This window comes from Lottia gigantea, assembly GCF_000327385.1.
Source record: "Lottia gigantea unplaced genomic scaffold LOTGIsca_225, whole genome shotgun sequence".
In the NCBI taxonomy this organism is placed as follows: Eukaryota; Metazoa; Mollusca; class Gastropoda; family Lottiidae; genus Lottia; species Lottia gigantea.
Window position 1 is genome coordinate 60,767 of NW_008708600.1, and position 18,756 is coordinate 79,522.

Here is an 18,756-nt window from a genome sequence, read left to right on the forward strand (position 1 = left end):
GCAAACTTTGACCTTGACCTTAGTCAAACGCCATTGTAATGCATTGTCAGCAAATCTTTCTTTTCTGTTTCGTCTGCGATTATTTATTTATTAATCTTTTAGAAATAACTACAGCTTAACCCACTTGAATATAACATTATTAATGATATTTTTCCCCTTAAAATAAGACCTTTGCAGCCCTTACTGAAAATTTGTCGAGTCGTCAAATATTATGTTTTTCCAAAATCGCGGAACACAATACGTAGAAGAGAAAACAATATATACAATCGCAATGGGCTTCATGTAATCGAAGAAGTACAGTTCAGTTTGGCATTGCGTCACTATCATAGTCTGTATCAGATAAGTTAATAACAACGATCAACGTCGCTTGTCGTCATAATTTCAATGCAAAAAATTATGAAGACAGATGGCGCTGTTTGATATTCGAGAAATGTGAAATGTTAAGCAACATTTTTTGGGCATGATTTATATTTGAAAAATTGTTCCCGAAGATATGTAAAGAGACACTTGTGTTTTTAATTTAGCTTTAATAGTAAAAATGCTTATACAAATTTGACTCGACAAATTATTGATTTAGAGAACGAATTTTGATTTTTATGAACTAATGATCATTTTGTGAAACAAATGTCAAAAATGACCAATAAATGAAGGAAATTAAGCATGACGGCTAAGGATTAAGGATTAAGACGTCTTAATATTGGGCTGTTCGGTCTTCCATATTATGTTACCTTGACACGCTATCTTTTTATAGACAGGCTTAATAATCTGCTTGAAGCCTCAAATCATTTTCGAAATTAGAAAGAATCTCTACAAAAGCAGTCAAAGTCTAAGTATATAGATTAAATTATTTAAAAATATTTCAAGATAATAATAAATCTAATTTTGAAGTTATTGACGTAAGACTTACAGAATTAAAAGCTTTGCATGGCGTATTGAAATTTTCCCGGGGCTTTACGTAAATGTTGGGCTGATCATTGATGTATTATCGTATGACCAAACTGAGATATTAATTCGAAGAAATCAGGTAGAAAATTTAATCAAACTTCTGGTGTTTTCATATGATTGGGTTAAAAGGTGGTGTGGCGGAAGAATATCTATATTGTTGGTTGAGATTAATTTACTTCGATTTGTTTACTTCACTAACTCGCTGATAACGTCAAGAAATATAAATCTTTGATTTTACTCCAATAATTTTGTTTTCAAGAATGAATCAGAAATTTTCTGACGTGAAAGATGAAGGGATGCTGTCGGTAATCTGTAAAGCAATATATCTCTGGAGAAATTCTTAAAGGCTTTGTAAAGCAAAATTCAATATTTTTCTTACAATCAACTGCTTCTCTCTTTGTGATAATTTAAAGTACCACCCTCAAGACCAATCACCCAAACATCCACCAGCCCCAACAAAATTTTTATTTTTCAAGCCTGCAAATTTTAACTGGTCATTTACTTTGAATCTTTTACTTATTTCAATAAATCGCCCATTTCATCTTCCAGTTTGAAAAATATTTCTTCAAAATCATTTAGTTCTTTTTCCTCTTCAATAATTCCACCATCTTAATCTCAAATAGATGCCTCTTCACTGTCAACCAAATCTAACTTACCACATGTAACACTTTTTCATTTTATGAAAAACTTAAACTAATATGAGAATAGTATAGCCTCACAAAGTGGTGATTTTCGTCAAAAGTGGACACTATGACTTCTTTTTTTCAGGTCGACGCCGTTTATTGTAGATATAAAGTACTTTGAATTTAATATCACTATCTGATTCGTCCACCATGTTGTCTTCCTCTCTAGCAATCGGCGTTATTAAAACGTTTATGAAAACAGGTATTTGACACGGACCTTTAATGTTTTCTTCAAAATTCTACCTCGAAACCGCTACTAAAAATAAACTTCTAAACATTGGTGAACAAAAACTTTCTCAAACAAAAAAAAATTAGCTACTTGAAACCTGACCTCAGAACCAAGACAACGTCGACTATAGATCCACAAAAATCCAGAAACAAAGTGGTTTGAACTACATACTCAACATTTGGTTCAAATCAAATTTTAAAAAATTCGTCTTATAAGAGAAAACGTGTGGTTTAATAAATTACAAACAATTCGCCCGTTTGAAATGAACATCCAATTCCAAATTTTACCTGTTATAATTCAATTCAACAGTATAGCTGGGCAATGCCCTCGTTTGATAAAATATATCTACCGTTATCTACAAGAGAAATTTTTTTTGTTTTCAAAAATGATTTGGTATTAGCATTGAAAAGAAACCAAAATTGACCTTTTAGTCCATAGATTTCCAATATATATGTTTTTTTCTCCAGTTTTATTTTTATAAGAAATCAGTTAATATGCTTTTCGAGTGAATCAAATCCTTTATCCTAAAGGGAAACTTCTCTTATTCCACATTATCCACACTCGAAAATCGAGCGGATTTTAGAATGTTACTAATTAACACGAAATTTTGGAGTTTAACAGTGGCCGGGTTCTTGAAATGGTTGTGACTTACGTTTATAGAATAGAATAGAATATGAGTATCCCTGCCATCGGGTGTCGTGCGCTCGAATCCTAAGCACAATATGATGCTATCATAATTTTATCACAAGTTCACGAGACCCGTTCATGACTTGAATTCTAAATCACATCTCCTTCGGGGCATGTCGATAGGCGTCCGTACTCCACCACCACCACCTGAGGCGATCAGTGGAAACGTCTCGTGTATTTCTGAAATATATCCACTAAATATAGTCTCAATTGCTGACGTCATGTGTCATTTAATGAGTAACAAGTAACTCTACCATAATCCTTGTGAAGGAATTGGATTGCGATGTCAATAATCTGAGAAGTTAAAATATTACATAATGATAATCTTTTTGTATCATTTTATTACGTCAACAAGTTGAAAAACAAGTACTATACTAGTATGTCCCTACTGCATTTCTATTTAGGGCAAAGCCCTTACGGCATGTTTAGATCAAAGTTTTGTTCATAGAAGTCATAGAAAGATGTTTATATACTGTCAACATTAGGAGCTATTGAAGCAGTATACGGTGTTGATGACTTTGACAGTGAATATAGAGAACATGACAGTGAGATAAAAACAAAAACCCTACCTGGAAAGGTTTTCTGGGGAAACTGGAATGGAAGACCAAGATCTGCAAACGAACTGTCACCGGTAAAATTCAGATTATGGAATCCCTGCATTGTATTCAACTAGATATTATATTGCTTTCAATGTAAAATTCTTTTGGCGAAATATTCATCACTTTTTTTCAACATTCGCCAGATTTTGTACTTTGTATGTTCAATGTGGTACTTTTGTCTAACGGTATCCAATGTATTATTTCTTTGTCTTTTTTAAAAAAATATTAACGCAACACTTGTTTAATGTTCAAAAATTCAGTTCATGATTAAGATATAGTGACCGTTATCAATAGATTTTAATAATAATTTGTTTCAAAAAACCTATTATTTGAATGCACTCCTACTCTTTTAGCATAGTGTTATTATCATGGATTTATTTGTGATCTACCCACACATGCTTATAGGGCTGTTGTATTTTAACACATTCTGAAAGCTATTCTTCAGCTTTCTTTCCCTTAATCCAACATAAAACTACTACATCAAAATATCAAGTTCCAATTTGTTCTGGAAATAACAACTCTAAATCCAAATTAAAGCCTGAAAAGCATGGCATTGATTTTCATAAAGCTCAATTTTATAAAAAAAAAAATTATTTCATTAAAGCTATCAAATGGCTTTCGAAAACATATCTAGGCTTGTGGTAACGATTGGCACCTACTTTTGAATATAATCCCAATAATTAACACTGCTTAAAAACTGTACATAATAAAACACGTTACGATTCCATCAACACGACGAATATCCCTCGTGATACACAGTTTAGAATTTAAGGTTTATTTCAGGTATTGGTTATTCTGATTCTCAATTCACTTCCATAACCACAATGACATTAATTCTTTTATAATTTTATTTGTAAGAGATCAGATTTGTTGTCATTTTAGTTTTCACTCTTCCTTCCAGATTAAAGCTTTTGGCCAACATCAATGTAAGCTGGATCTTTCTGAAAAGAAAAAGACAAACAATGAATATGATGAAGATATATACGGATTATACAAATCCAAGGTCATTCGTACTTAACAAAGCCAGACATACATCCACAATAAGAGTAAATGCATTTGAAGATTGTGTTTTTTCTTTCATTATTTTATTTTAATGAATATATTTCACTTGTTACGTTTTCCTTTTACTTGAAATTAGTCTGTGAATTTTGTGAATACAATCTTTTCAAAGTTGTGCTATTCTTGAAGATTGAAACATCTACAATATTGTAAATCGTAGAATATAGAAGCAATTGATCTTCATCTATAATAAGCAACAATTCATCCACGATGATTTCAATGGAATTTTACTAAAGTTTGACTCGAGGGAAAGCACTTTCACAACCTTTGATAGTTCAAACTAAAAAGAATTTTGAAATTACTCATAGACATCAAATCTCGTTTTAATTTGAGTATCGGATTATTCATACGCTTTGTAAATCGACTATGTGTTTGTCTTTTAAAGGGATGAACATACTTAAATATAATATTATTATTCATATGATTGTGGTCGTCATACTGCCAACCAAATTTAAACTTGACTAGTTCAGCTTTAATCATATAAATATTTTAGCCTTGTAATTTACCTACTCTAGTTGAAATTACAAACACATGCAATGTTATACAGAAGCACATTTTTGTGGATAAGAATAATGACAGTATTTATTACAGAAGGTTATTGATAATTAGATGAACACATAAATAACATTTAGAAAGATTTTTCGGAATTGCAATGACAGAAAGTATTTTTCAGTGAGAATCCTTTCCACGCAGAAGAGTCAATCAGGATAAATAATATGTAATACATAACACGACTATATATTATATAGTCATAAAATTCAATAGTAATTTTGTTCTGTTTTACGTCAACTAACGATATCGTGTAAGTAAAACGGATTTGATGATGCCAGGGATACTTTAAACAATGATACTTTCATAATATAAGTATATCACCAAAAAAGCATGCAGGGATCCATAATATCCCTGCTTTTCATCATTAAGAAAATTTCGAAAAAATGTTTTCTGGGGTTATTTTTGTGTGTATTGGGTGACAGAAAAACTATCCTCCAATCTATCGGACTAGTCATATGAAATAGAACTTAAATGGACCGATGATGTCATTTATTGACCAGACATCGTATAAGTTTGAATGACCTTATTATTATCTAGGTCTACCAATGATCATTATTTTTATCCTTAGCCCGATTGTTCACTTTATAATAATATCCTTTATTGTTATTTTTTTATTTATTGTTTATTTTATTTTTTCTAATCTGATGAATACAGATACCCTTAGATATTCATATCACAAAATTGTGCGATGTCAACTAATTGCTAGAAAAAGAAATGACTTGATGATGAAAATTGGGTTATTTCAATGGTCAATTATATGCTATTCACACTCATAAATCACGTCACGATTGAAATCAATGTATGATCTTAAAATAAATATTAATAACATCGTTTAGAGGGCATATAACGCATTCCTTCAAGATTGCGTAGTCTATATAAGAATCTGCCCTGATTATTAAAAGTACCACTGTAAACATCGTATCATGAATACTGGTTTTGGCATGGTCTTATTCATCCGTATTAAACTTATGCTGTATTTGTTACTTCTGGGAAGTGGGAAGTTTCCTACTAGGAAGTTGTAAATACCACTTGATTCTATTCGGGACACAATTGAAAAATTAGTACAGACTCGAGCGCTCTAGAGAGAAATATACTTTATTTGCATAAAAATTATATCACATATGTCCATTATATAATTCTGATTGGTTGCCCAACATTAATACATCATATGACGTCATATGTCGTGAACTCGAAATAATTTTAGCCACCAGGGTTCTCCATTAGGAAACTACTTTCGAACAAAATTTGAAGTAACGAATGCTATATACCATCTCGGAAGTCGTATTTCCTATATTACCCAGAGGTAACAGCCCACTACACTTCCTTTTGGAGGCGTGGAAATGAGTTCGGTGGCATTTAAATCTGACCAATCAGATCGGTTTGAAGAGATAAGAAAACATTATTTCCAAGTAAATATTCCAAAGTAAGGTTTGATTTTCTCTCGGCTTCAATTCTTTACAAAAATCTTACTCAATTCTGTACCGTACATATTCATCAAAATGTGTAATGGCACGCAGCTTTCGTTTTGTTTACTTCGCAAACAAAGCGTCATGACGAGTGGTTTGTTTTGATTGGCTAAAATTTGCTACCAATGCAGTAGGGCCCATTTTGATTGGACAATATTTAGCTATGATACGTATTTTTTTTTCACTTGTGTTACCACGGCCCCGAGGAAGTATGACGAATGACGTGTGGTTTGGACACGATGCACTGTATATTGAGAGTTTCGTGGTTACCTGGTCAATTCAAACGTGATAATTTTCTGTCCCGATCTCATCTCGTATCCATATGTCCAGATAAGTAACGATCAAATACCAATGACTCTTCGCACGACGGTGGAAACAGTGGAAATTCTACCTTAAATATCACTTGTATATGGATACCACGCAGTTTTCATATTAACTAAATTAATGACTATGTTTTCACGAGAAATCTTTTAAGCTCTGTACTCTCTTTTATCTTCTATTCTTTAATTCCACAATGTGACAAGGAACTCGAAAATAATCCAGGTTGAAAATTATCAACAAAAAACAGATCTGTTGAAACATAACTCATTTAAAACCAGAAACGTGAAACTATGGGCGACATTTGCCACAATAGTTGTGATTCATGCATGGCCAAAGTTGAACAATAAATTTCAAAACAATCCAAATTTCTTCAATGACGTTATTTTATGTATCCCTTCCGTGATCAATAGAATCTCTAGATTATTCAAAAGAACGCCTGTTCCCCTTATATCAGCTAATACCCTGTAGACTTGACACTTTTCAGAAAGACAATCCCATATTAGGTTAGTCTTCAATTAAAGAAAAAGTTATTTTGATACAATCTGAAATAATCTGATTGGCGTTAATTTTGAGATCAATTGAGCACAATTTCAGAAAAAATCTATCCACATTTTATAACATGTATGATAAAAAGGATGTATAATTGAGATAAGAGTTAATGATATTAGGTGATGAAAGGAGGACGTGTTAAGAATAGAGATGACTGTAATCCAATTATTACATGATTTATTATTACACAAGAGAACCAGTATTACATTTATTATTGATGTAATAAATATTTCATAAGATTATTGCTAGAAAAAATCCTAGAGTACATGATAATATATTATGATATTATAAAGTGTGGTTATTGTGTCGGCTTCCTCCTTGTAATTTCAATATATCCCATATGTTCCTGAACAGAATAATATTTTAGAGTGGGATTTATATTTAGATGGAGAAAGGAGGTGACAATCAAAGGATCTACCTTGGAAAGCAAGGTCCGTGAAAAACTAATCGCCTTCTGTAGGTAGGTTTCTGAAAGTTTGAAATTTCAGCACTATAAATGTTTCTTAACTCAATCTTGATATCTAGTTGGCATCATCATAGAAATTATAATTCCATGGACGGCTATCGTCCTGTTAAGAAAATGAAAATAATTTCACGAAGTACACTGAGTTACACATTTTATAATGGCTATAAGGAACTGAGATGGCCACGATGGCAATTTGGTTATCAATTCATGTGCACCGTACAAACACATTGATCTTCCTACAGGAATAATTCCCCGTTATAAACGAAAAGCGAAAACTAATCCCCCGGTCATCAAATTACAGTTCAGTGCAGTAAGAACTATAGCCTCGGAATCAGTCTGAGCAATGGTCGCTTGTCGATCAGCGTACCTCGATGAATGCAATGGCCACGTGCTGGTCGAAGCCGCCTGACAAATGAAAATTTGTCCAACATAATGAAACTTGCCACGACATCTTACGTTCCGAAATACGAAAAAATAGTCAAGGATAAAAAATGACATTTGTTTGAAAAAATGTAGTGGTGCACTCGTCTATAACGATAGTGACAGTAATTATAATAATGTTGATGTTACATAACTACATGTAATAATGAATAATGTTTGAACTCTTGATAGTATTCTTGATCCAGAATCTGGCATAGTTCGGGGTCACGGAACAGTGAGGAAGCTTAGGTTTGGGTCGCCGTGAAAAATAAGTGGGGAACTAATCAGTTATCTTACACAACACACAATTATTAATGCAACCTATGTACAGTGTATTAATATCTAAACTGCAGGAAAGATTGCTTTTACTTAACACAACATGTAACTCATACACTGTTAACCGTGTAAAATCTAAAACTAGTGCGTAATTCACCGAGGAAAGACAGCTTGACACAATATAATATTGAAGCGCGTCTGGTAACACAAAAATTACGTTCAAAGTACAATTGTCGGTTTGTTGGTATTTTGGCCATGTATTTCTATCATAGTTACGTGTTGGTAGTATTGTCATGCATTTCTATTATTATTGCGTTTGTTGGTAGTCTTGTCACGCATTTCTGTTCTCGTTACGTTTCTTTGTAGTCTTGTCATTCATTTCAATTATTGTTACATGTGTTGGCAGTGTTGTCAAGTATTTCTATTATCATTGCGTTTGTTGGTAGTCTTGTCATGGATTTCTATTACCGTTACGTTTGTTGGCAGTCTTATCATGTATTTCTATTATCGTTACGTTTGTTGGCAGTCTTATCAAGTATTTCTATTATCATTGCGTTTGTTGGTAGTCTTGTCATGTATTTCTATTATCGTTACGTATGCTGGCAGTCTTATCATGTATTTCTGTTATCGTTACTTTTGTTGGTAGTCTTGTCATGCATTTCTATTATCGTTACGTTTGCTGGCAGTCTTATCATGTATTTCTGTTATCGTTACTTTTGTTGGTAGTCTTGTCATGTATTTCTATTATCGTTACGTATGCTGGCAGTCTTATCATGCATTTCTGTTATCGTTACTTTTGTTGGTAGTCTTGTCATGAATTTCTATTATCGTTACGTTTGCTGGCAGTCTTATCATGTATTTCTGTTATCGTTACGTTTCTTTGTAGTCTTGTCATGCATTTCTATTATCGTTACGTTTGTTGGTAGTCTTATCATGTATTTCTATTATCGTTATGTTTGTTGGTAGTATTGTCGTGTATTTCTGTTATCGTTAATTTTGTTGGTAGTCTTGTCATTCATTTCTATTATTGAATGTTTGGTGGTAGTTACGTATCGTTACGTTTCTTTGTAGTCTTGTCATGCATTTCTATTATCGTTACGTTTGTTGGTAGTCTTATCATGTATTTCTATTATCGTTATGTTTGTTGGTAGTATTGTCGTGTATTTCTATCATCGTTACTTTTGTTGGTAGTCTTGTCAAGCATTTCTGTTCTCGTTACGTTTCTTTGTAGTCTTGTCATGCATTTCAATTATCGTTACGTGCGTTGGTAGTCTTATCATGTATTTCTATTATAGTTACGTGTGTTGATAGTCTTGTCATGCATTTCTGTTCTCGATACGTTTCTTCGTAGTCTTGTCATGCATTTCTATTATCGTTACGTTTGTTGGTAGTCTTGTCACGTATTTCTATTATCATTGCGTTTGTTGGTGGTTATGGATTTCTATTATCGTGTGTTGGTATTCTTGTCATGCATTTCTATTATCGTTACGTGTGTTGGTAGACTTATCATTCAAGTGAATTATTGTCGCATCTTTTTTTAATCTTCTGATGCATTTTTTATGTTTGTTGGTAGTCTTGTCATGCATTTATTTCTTTGATCGCCGTATTTGTTGGTCCATAACTTAGGCATACCGAATAGTTTTCATACAAAATGGTTTAATATCACTACGCATCAGTTTATAGAAATATGGTCTAATAATACATTTAGCCCCATCATCTAGAATCTTTAGACAAAGCCAAATCATAGGATAATTATTTACCGTCACCTCGATTGCTCTTCAGACAATTGCTCGCAAGTTAAACTGAGATACGTTAAGGTTTTTCACCTATACCCAATTCAATTATAACAGTAATCAGATTCGGTTATCTGATGTGCTGTTTTTGATATACCCAGGTGCCATACGGAACAACGTGTCCTTCTACATAAACATAACGGACACGAACTTGGTTGATCGTCATTTAATTTCCTTCGCAAGACAAAATCAATGGAATGGCTAAAAATCTCATAAATTTTTCAACTACGCTTTCACCTGACTTTTATCTATATTGGTTGTAAACACATCTTTACAAGTTCTAGAAAAAAATGTACGAGTAAATTTGAATCAGCCGAATCACGATAGGCTATAATCCGAAATTATTCAAGATGGATACACCTTAAGAGAGAACGCCAGATTTAACAATCGATTTTCCACTTTTTATTATAAGCCGAGACTCATCTGTCAATTCTGTCCTGTTTAAGACAAACCTCCTACAAGGCGGTCAAATAAGGTCGCGAAGTTTCGTATGACTACTGGATACACTCAAGTGAACAAATCGCTTATTTGAGGTCTGGCATTGCATGAGCTCGGGTGCTCAATTTAGCTGTTTGAGGTGATCTATTTGATGTACCCAGATACACTTCATAGATGTTACAGAAAATCAGAAATTGTTGCGCTATGGGAGAGAGCTTTAAATGGCCGTTAAAAGTTTGCTCGCAAATTTTAAGGATCCGGGATTTGATTCCAGTCAGAGAAAGAGCTGACCTTGAAAACGTCTTTTCGTTCAGATGAGACAACACAATACCCCTTTTTTGCTACATACAGCATCTGTTGGAAATTTGAATTTTTTTTCAAAATTCGGATGTATTGCCAACATTTCCAAGCATGGCCTTGTTCGTCTGCATTAGGACGTCAAAATTTATAGCATTTCCTTACATTTGAGCCGCACAATAAGCCGCCATTATACAGAATATATTTTCAACGATCATTGTGAGAACTGTTAATGGAACAAAAAGTTCAATGTTATTCCAAGTGAATTCTGTATTTAGCAATGGATAAATTGAATTTGTCTGTTCATAATAACACCATTCTTCATATATCTATCTCCTCTCATTACTATATGTTAGTCTTTCTGTCTACGGACAATGTTATGATAACATACTTTCCTGTAAATTGTAGGTTACTGTTATGAAGCGATTGGAGTTTTTGTTCCACTTTTCAGCATCATTGGAGCTAATATAGGAAATATGAGTGTTGTGCCAAACTGTGAAATTAAGATACAATATTATAATTCTTCAGTCTATCATCATGACAAATTTACTAATATTTATTTTGAACCATCTTTTTAATACTTATCTGTACCTTTGTGGAACCAATAAAATGATTTATAAAAATGAATCTGTACATGTGTAGAGTTAAGTAAAACGCACTGTTATGCAGTATGTTTTGAGACATTTCACAATTGCATAATGACACCAAGTTTCATCAAAATCACACGGTAATTGAAGACGGCACTGCATTAAAAAAAAGTTTTAATTCCAAGTTTAAAAAATCGACTGTAATATAATAATTACAAACATATAAGATAGATTTCCAGGTAAGGTAATATACGCCCACTGGCAGCTTTGGTTTGAATAAAGATATCTTACAAGGCAAGGTAATATACGCCCACTACCAGCTGTCAGAAATGATAACAAAATCTTTTGTGGCTTAATAATGAATTTTCAAATAATCTTAAAATCATTTATAAGTCAAGGCAAAAACCTGAAACAGTTCATCAAATCATCATCACATTCAAACATGAATAATGTCTCATCGCTGTACACACAAGAGCAATAACTCTGAAACTGTTCATCCGATTATTACCAATTTATAACTTGATCGCGATCTCATTAATATATACATGCATACCTAGTTTCATCTATGGTGGATAAAAACTGTAGTCTTTATTGTGCCTTCAAGCCAAATTTTTACTAAATCAAGGGCAATAACTCCGAAACCAGTCATCCATGGATTACCAATTTCAAACTTGACCAAGATCTCATCAATATACATGCATACCAAGTTTCATCAAGATCAGATCAAAACTCTAGTCTCTATTGTGTCTACAAGCAAATTTGACACGTTTTGTGTAAGTCAAGGGCAATAACTCTGAAACTGTTCATCCGATTATTATTAATTTCGCACTTGACTGAGATCTCATCAATATATACATTCATCCCAAGTTTCATCTAGATCAGATAAAAACTTATGTGTACCTACAAGACGAATTTGACGCGTTTTTACTTAGTCAAGGGCAATAACTCTGAAACCGGTCATCCAATTAATACCAATTTCGAACTTAGCAGAGATCTCATACCAAGTTTCATCAAGATTGGATGTAATCTGTAGCCTTTATCGCGTCTACAAGAAATGTGAACGGACGGACGGATGGACGGACCGACAGACAGGGGCGACGGCAATATACGTCCACATTTCAATGGTCAATAATTGCTATAAAACATTTTTTTTTTAATTTTCAACTGAGTTCATCCTTTGATGATTTTCAACACGCACACCATGTTTCCATCCAGAATCGGCCTTCTAGAGTAGGAACAGGGCAATAACGCATGGTAAATACTTTTCGATTCTTCTGATTTTCAATAGAGTTGATCTTTGGATGATTATCAACACGCACACCAAGTTTCGTCAAAATCTGTCGATAATTATGCCTTCTATGATGTTTACGGGCTAAAAATTGAACGTGTTTTCAAGAACAAGGGCAATAACTGCTACTAAATAATTTTTCTGGCTTTCAATAGGATACATTCTTGGGTGATGACAAACTCTCACACTCGGTTTCGTCAAAATAAGTCATGAATTGTGCCTTCTAGAAATGAAATGAAATGAATGGAGGTTTACGTCGTACCGTGCCTTCTAAGAGTGTTTAAGAGCAGTTGGGTGACGACAATATACGCAGAAATTTCATGTTGGCATATAAAAAGGCTAAGTCATTGGTAATAGTCATTTGACAAGTGCAATATAATTCTTAAGTGACATGTAAGTAGGAGTGGTTGTAACAACAATGTATCATTGAAATTACGAAAGCACACGCCGAGATGAAATGAACAGGTAGAGATCATATTAAATAATATAATAATATAATAAGCTGAATTTGTGTTTGGTTAATGATAAAGGTTGTTAATTTATGAATACGGAGATGTGGTTTAAACGGCGATTTGTTATTATATATTTATCTCGCCTAAAGACATGCCAAATAACAAGTCTTAATCCATTTGGAATTAAATACCGTTGCCAATAACAATAGGATACTGTCACAAAACATGACAACAAAGCAGCCTTTCAAATTATGTTATTTTCATTACATAGAAGGAAGAAATATCAATTTTCTATTTTCACTTGTCATTTCAAATCTATATTTTGTTCTCAAGCAATCATAAGGTACTTTAAACATATTTCGTAAACATGTTTGAGATGTTTGAAATGCTAAATAATTAGATTTTGAGTGAAACTTGTTACAAATAATCAAGTTCATATCCACGTCGTAAATGCTTGAATGTAAAAGGTATATTAAATACATACATGTAAATATATGATATACATCATTCCAAAAGTGAAGAAAAATCTGGGAATTTGTTAGGTGTCATGTTTGCAGGTGTTATGTTCATAAGGTTAAAATGGGTTATAAAACAAACTGAGAATAAGTACAAAATCCACCAGACGTTTGGCATCAATAAAACAAAGTAATAGTAGCTCATCTTCTGGGACACCTGATATAACGCTGCGGCTTGGTTTGTCAAAGCAACATTATTTTCGAAAACGTGACTCCGTGACTCTATTCTATTCACAGAATACTAAGTGTTTACGGGAGGTGGTTGAAATGGACTTTCTGAAATCGATGAGTGAAATGAAATTCGGTTGTATCTTATTATCTTCTTGCACAGAATTCATAAATTTGGTGATGCACTCGACTGTTTTTCTTGTAAATAAAGATGAAGTTCACTAAAGTGTGTTTTAAATGGACAATAGCAGTAAAAAATTATTATTGGAACTGTCTTGTGATTCTTGTAACATTTACTTAATTTAAATTATAAATCAAGATCTATTGTGGGCAAGAAACTGTTAATCTTTACATATTATATTTTAGAAAACACAAAAATGAAATTCATTATCCCCCCACTCACCTCCCCCCGCCAAATATCCAAAATTATATACTTTTAGAGGACATTATGTATTTTTCATATCGAAGGAATATTCTTTCAGATAAAATGCAGAATTTAGCCCAACCCATTTAACAGCTTTTTACGTATGCTGCTTGACTCAAAAATTATATACGTCGATTCATATAAACTAATGACTATAATATCATGTTTTAAGTCCAAGTTAACGATTTGGTTAAGCTCCCTAAGGTTAGGTAAACCATTTAAAATGTCTGATCTTTACTCAGTGGAGATTTGTAAGCTGAAATCTAATTCGTACCAACTGTTTTTCATCAATAATTAATTTCTATTTTATACAAGATACCATAAAATATACTGTTTACTCATATTTTCTCATTTCCGTTCGTTGGATTTTCTACTTTATTACGGCTGTTTTTTTTAAATTAAGTGATAATTATCATTTTTCAACAAAAGTACAAAAACGACGATGATGATGATGATTGTTCAACGATCATACATTTCTTCTCGAGCTGTGAGTTCTTAAAGCCAAAACGTTGAACATATTTTGAAGAACACGAGCTAACTCGCATTGAAGATATTCCGAGAGAATTTCATGGAAATTAACAAACAGAGAAAATGTTTCAGAAACAAAGGCAATTATTCAGATTATACGATATTCTTTATATTTTCAACAGCATATTTGGCTAATTATAATCAGTTCCGACGAGTTTCGTCAAAACCGATCTTTGTGTGTCTCATTTCGAGTTGATACATACTCGATCATACAAAAAAAAAGAGGTACCTCCGTTTCATACTCAGACTCAGATATAAAAGGTATAAGCCACAACTCTGAATCCATCCATAATATCTACAAATTTTCAGTACTAAAAGTTACTTACATTACTTTGATTGGGCAATACAACAACACCTTAAAAGATCCATTATAGGGTTAATGAAATAGAAATACTAAAAATAATGTATATGGGCTCATGGTTAGGTTTCTAACCGGAATCTAAAATACCTAAAACATCAAATACCACTACAATATATTAACTATTTGATATGTAACTAAGCAACACACTGGTACTCAAATTATTTCATTAACGAGTCAAAGAAAGAATCAGAAACGTCAAGACAAGAGTTCGAGAAACGAATTTCTTTGCAGAAGTTATTGATGATATCGCTCTCAATGGACCGCGGTGTACAGGGAACTTGCGATTAATTTCTTTTTATCCTTTAATAATTCCAGTCAAGACAAGATTTATGGATTGACGTTCTAATGACAATCCGGATGAAATGAAATGGCCCTTTACATCTAATCTAATCTTATATATAAAATTAGTAAAGAATCGGAAAGTAAATCATTATGATCATCAAGCTGTAAACATAAAAGGTGAATTGGCATTAGCCCTGTGGAAAGTTTCGCAAACCACAATACAATTTTTTTTAGCTATTCGCATAATGTTTTACTGGTCCTTGTTATCTTGTTCTGTCTTATCATACGATACAGATTTTTTCTGTTCTTCTGGAATAAATTTTTCAGTTATTTTTCACAGTTTCTCTGTTTCGTGTTTGCAAGTTTCAATATGTGTGTGGTCACAGTTCACACTGAAAGATCAATTTGAATGCACCCAGGTTACTGACTCGACTATATAAGACTAGAAACCCATCCAGCATTGCATACATAATGTAATTTCTATTTTAGGGGTAATGTAGGTAAAAGTCTGTCCCACAATTCCTTTCATATATGAACAAAATATTGTTTACAAAAAACAACAATGGCGTTAGATGTCTGGGTTTAACAAGGTAGGTGTCAGCTGTTGTCATATTGTGAAGAAACATCAGAAAGAGTCTATTATTAAAAACTAATCATCAGGTAGTCATTCACACTATTATGTCTTATTTGACATCATAATTTTTCTGAAAAAGACAAGAATTAATTTTTTCTAATAGATTTGTCTTTGGACCAAACCAATTAGCCGTTTATACATATGTATTCAATATATCAAATATTAATAGTAATTATTGTCAACTTACAATTAAGGTAAATAAAATCCTTCGCGGTCGTCTAGACAAAATGTTGTTAACACATGTGAAGTGGTGTTCTCAGAAGTTGTTAGTTGAAATAAAACAGTAAAATAAGATATAAGACGACTTTCTAACTTGTTGAACGTCTCAATAAGAAATGGTATTGATCCAGTTTGAAGGCAGGCGTTCTATCAGTCGGAAACATGTGTTCCTTAAACTAGACTTGATATCGATACGGCACCGTTTATTTAATTAACTCACAGATCACTACGTACCAATCTCTATAAGGCAAGACGTCCAACTTAATTTGTCAGGCGTTATAAAGTTTATAAGTTAGAGCTGGGAACTTATTGACGGACCTTCAGAATGAACTTCATTCGTGTTTACTTTTTCAGACTCGTTATTCCAATACAAGTAAAATATCGGAATAAGGTACATATTGGTCAGTATCTGAAAGGTCTAATGTAGATGAAACGTTAGGATGTTCTGCAATATAAGGTCACTGAAGCAAAGTTCATGATAACCCTACAAACTATCCTAAACAATAACAGAGCACAATTTCAGTCACAGGTGCTAACAGCTTTACAGAAAGAATTAAATTATACTGATTTGAACTGTTTTTAAATTTTAATTTTGATTTTTGGTATCACTGCTAGCAATCTGAAGTTGCAAATAATCGGGTAATTGATAATAGATTTGAGTTCTAATGCTAATTACCGTTCACCGCCGGTAGTCTTTCGTTTCAGCCTGTAGTCCGATCAGAATAACGTGATGCTTACGTATCACGTAATCCAGCCTTGTTTGCAACATGATAAAAAAAAATCATATCTAAAATATAATACTTAATTCTAAATAAACAGCTATTACATGAGTGAACTCTCTGAGAAGGATACCGACTTGACACATTAAATTGTATCTGATTCTACAGCCCTATTCGATTATTGAAATTAGCTAAAATGTCGATTTGTATTTTACGTGTTACATAGTTATATTCATCAACAGTTACATTAAGTGATTGTCACAGTTGAACCGGGTTTCTGGCTAGAAAAATAATTAGCACATTTTTGATAAAAGATCTACTTCCGGTACAATTTTCGCCCAGCAAACATTAAATCATCGATAGCTCCTGTGAAACATTAGAAGTTTTGTTTAATACAAGAATATAGTAGAGTAACAACTTGATATGCATGTACTATTCAAAAGTGATAACTTTTAGCGAAATTACATATCACTTTGTTACATAATTGATTATAGGATTGCTAGGAGTAGCATCCATCCTTAGTAATGGCTTCTTGAATTTATGCAACTATTGCAGGTATCCGGCTAAAATAGATTATTCATTTATTTAATTTATCAAGCAATGATACAAAATAGCAGAGCAATGAGAATATATAGTATAGTATGTATTAGTATATATTCTCATTGCTCTGCTATTTTGTATCATTGCTTGATAAAGACGAAAATGCCTTGTCGAAACGTCGCAAGTTATTTATAAAAGTAATTGTAATCTGGACTAATCCCTTTATCAAGCGAAATAAAAATAAGCGAGAAAGGTGTTATCTCTTCAATGAATCGAATTTATTGTTAGTAGACAAAATAAATGTGAAGAAAAATAAATATATCGTCAAGACTTTTTACCTATTGTTTGTACTTAATCGTCTGATTTATTTTTTCTTACTTTTTATGGTGAAACCCAATGCCTGTTTCTCGCTTACACCATAAACGTCACGAGGGGGGATTCCTGGAAATCCTATCAGCAAGTATATCATTCGGGATATCCATCTTTTATCGGCAATATCTCGGTAACGCTTCGAAGCGCGATACTCAAATTTTGATACACGAAATGCAATGTTGACAAATCTCTGGACCCTTTCTTTAAGAAAGAAAAAACAAGAATACCATGACTGTCTTAACAACGTGAAAAAGCTCTGTGAATGGTGCGGATGGGAGCCACCCATGTCCACATCCCAAGAACCTTCGGTGGTTCCCGTTTTACTGTGACAATCTTGATGCAACGTTTCAGAGGGAGACAGGTCAGATGTCGGACAGGCCGGGCAGAACTAGTGGCCCACCTGTATTTGCTTACCTTGTTTAACCAGAACCTTTTCTGGCAATGACGTCATCAGCGAGTTGATGCGTTAGGTCGACATCAGGCTTCAGTTTATATTTTCTTGTAATTACACATGAAGTTGCATGATCTAATTATTGGTTCACAGATAGCGATTAACTTAACCTTATGGAATTATTTAATAGAGAATTAATTCCTGGCACAGTCTGAAGTACTTGGCCAGTAAAAGACAATAGGTAGTTATTAACATTAGATACGCTAAAATTGTTTATTAATCATAAATATCGTGTTCAGAATTAATATTACATATATATAGGCATGGTAGCATCTATAAAAGGGACAGTGAAGTGGATAATTCAGCCCACATGATCAGTGTCTAAAATGGAGAATAATCTGTTCTAACTTATGTCTGTGAATCAGAATTATTGTTCGGCAGTTTAAAGCAAATGCTTATAAATAAGTCAATTTAAGGTCTAAATTAAACAGTATTT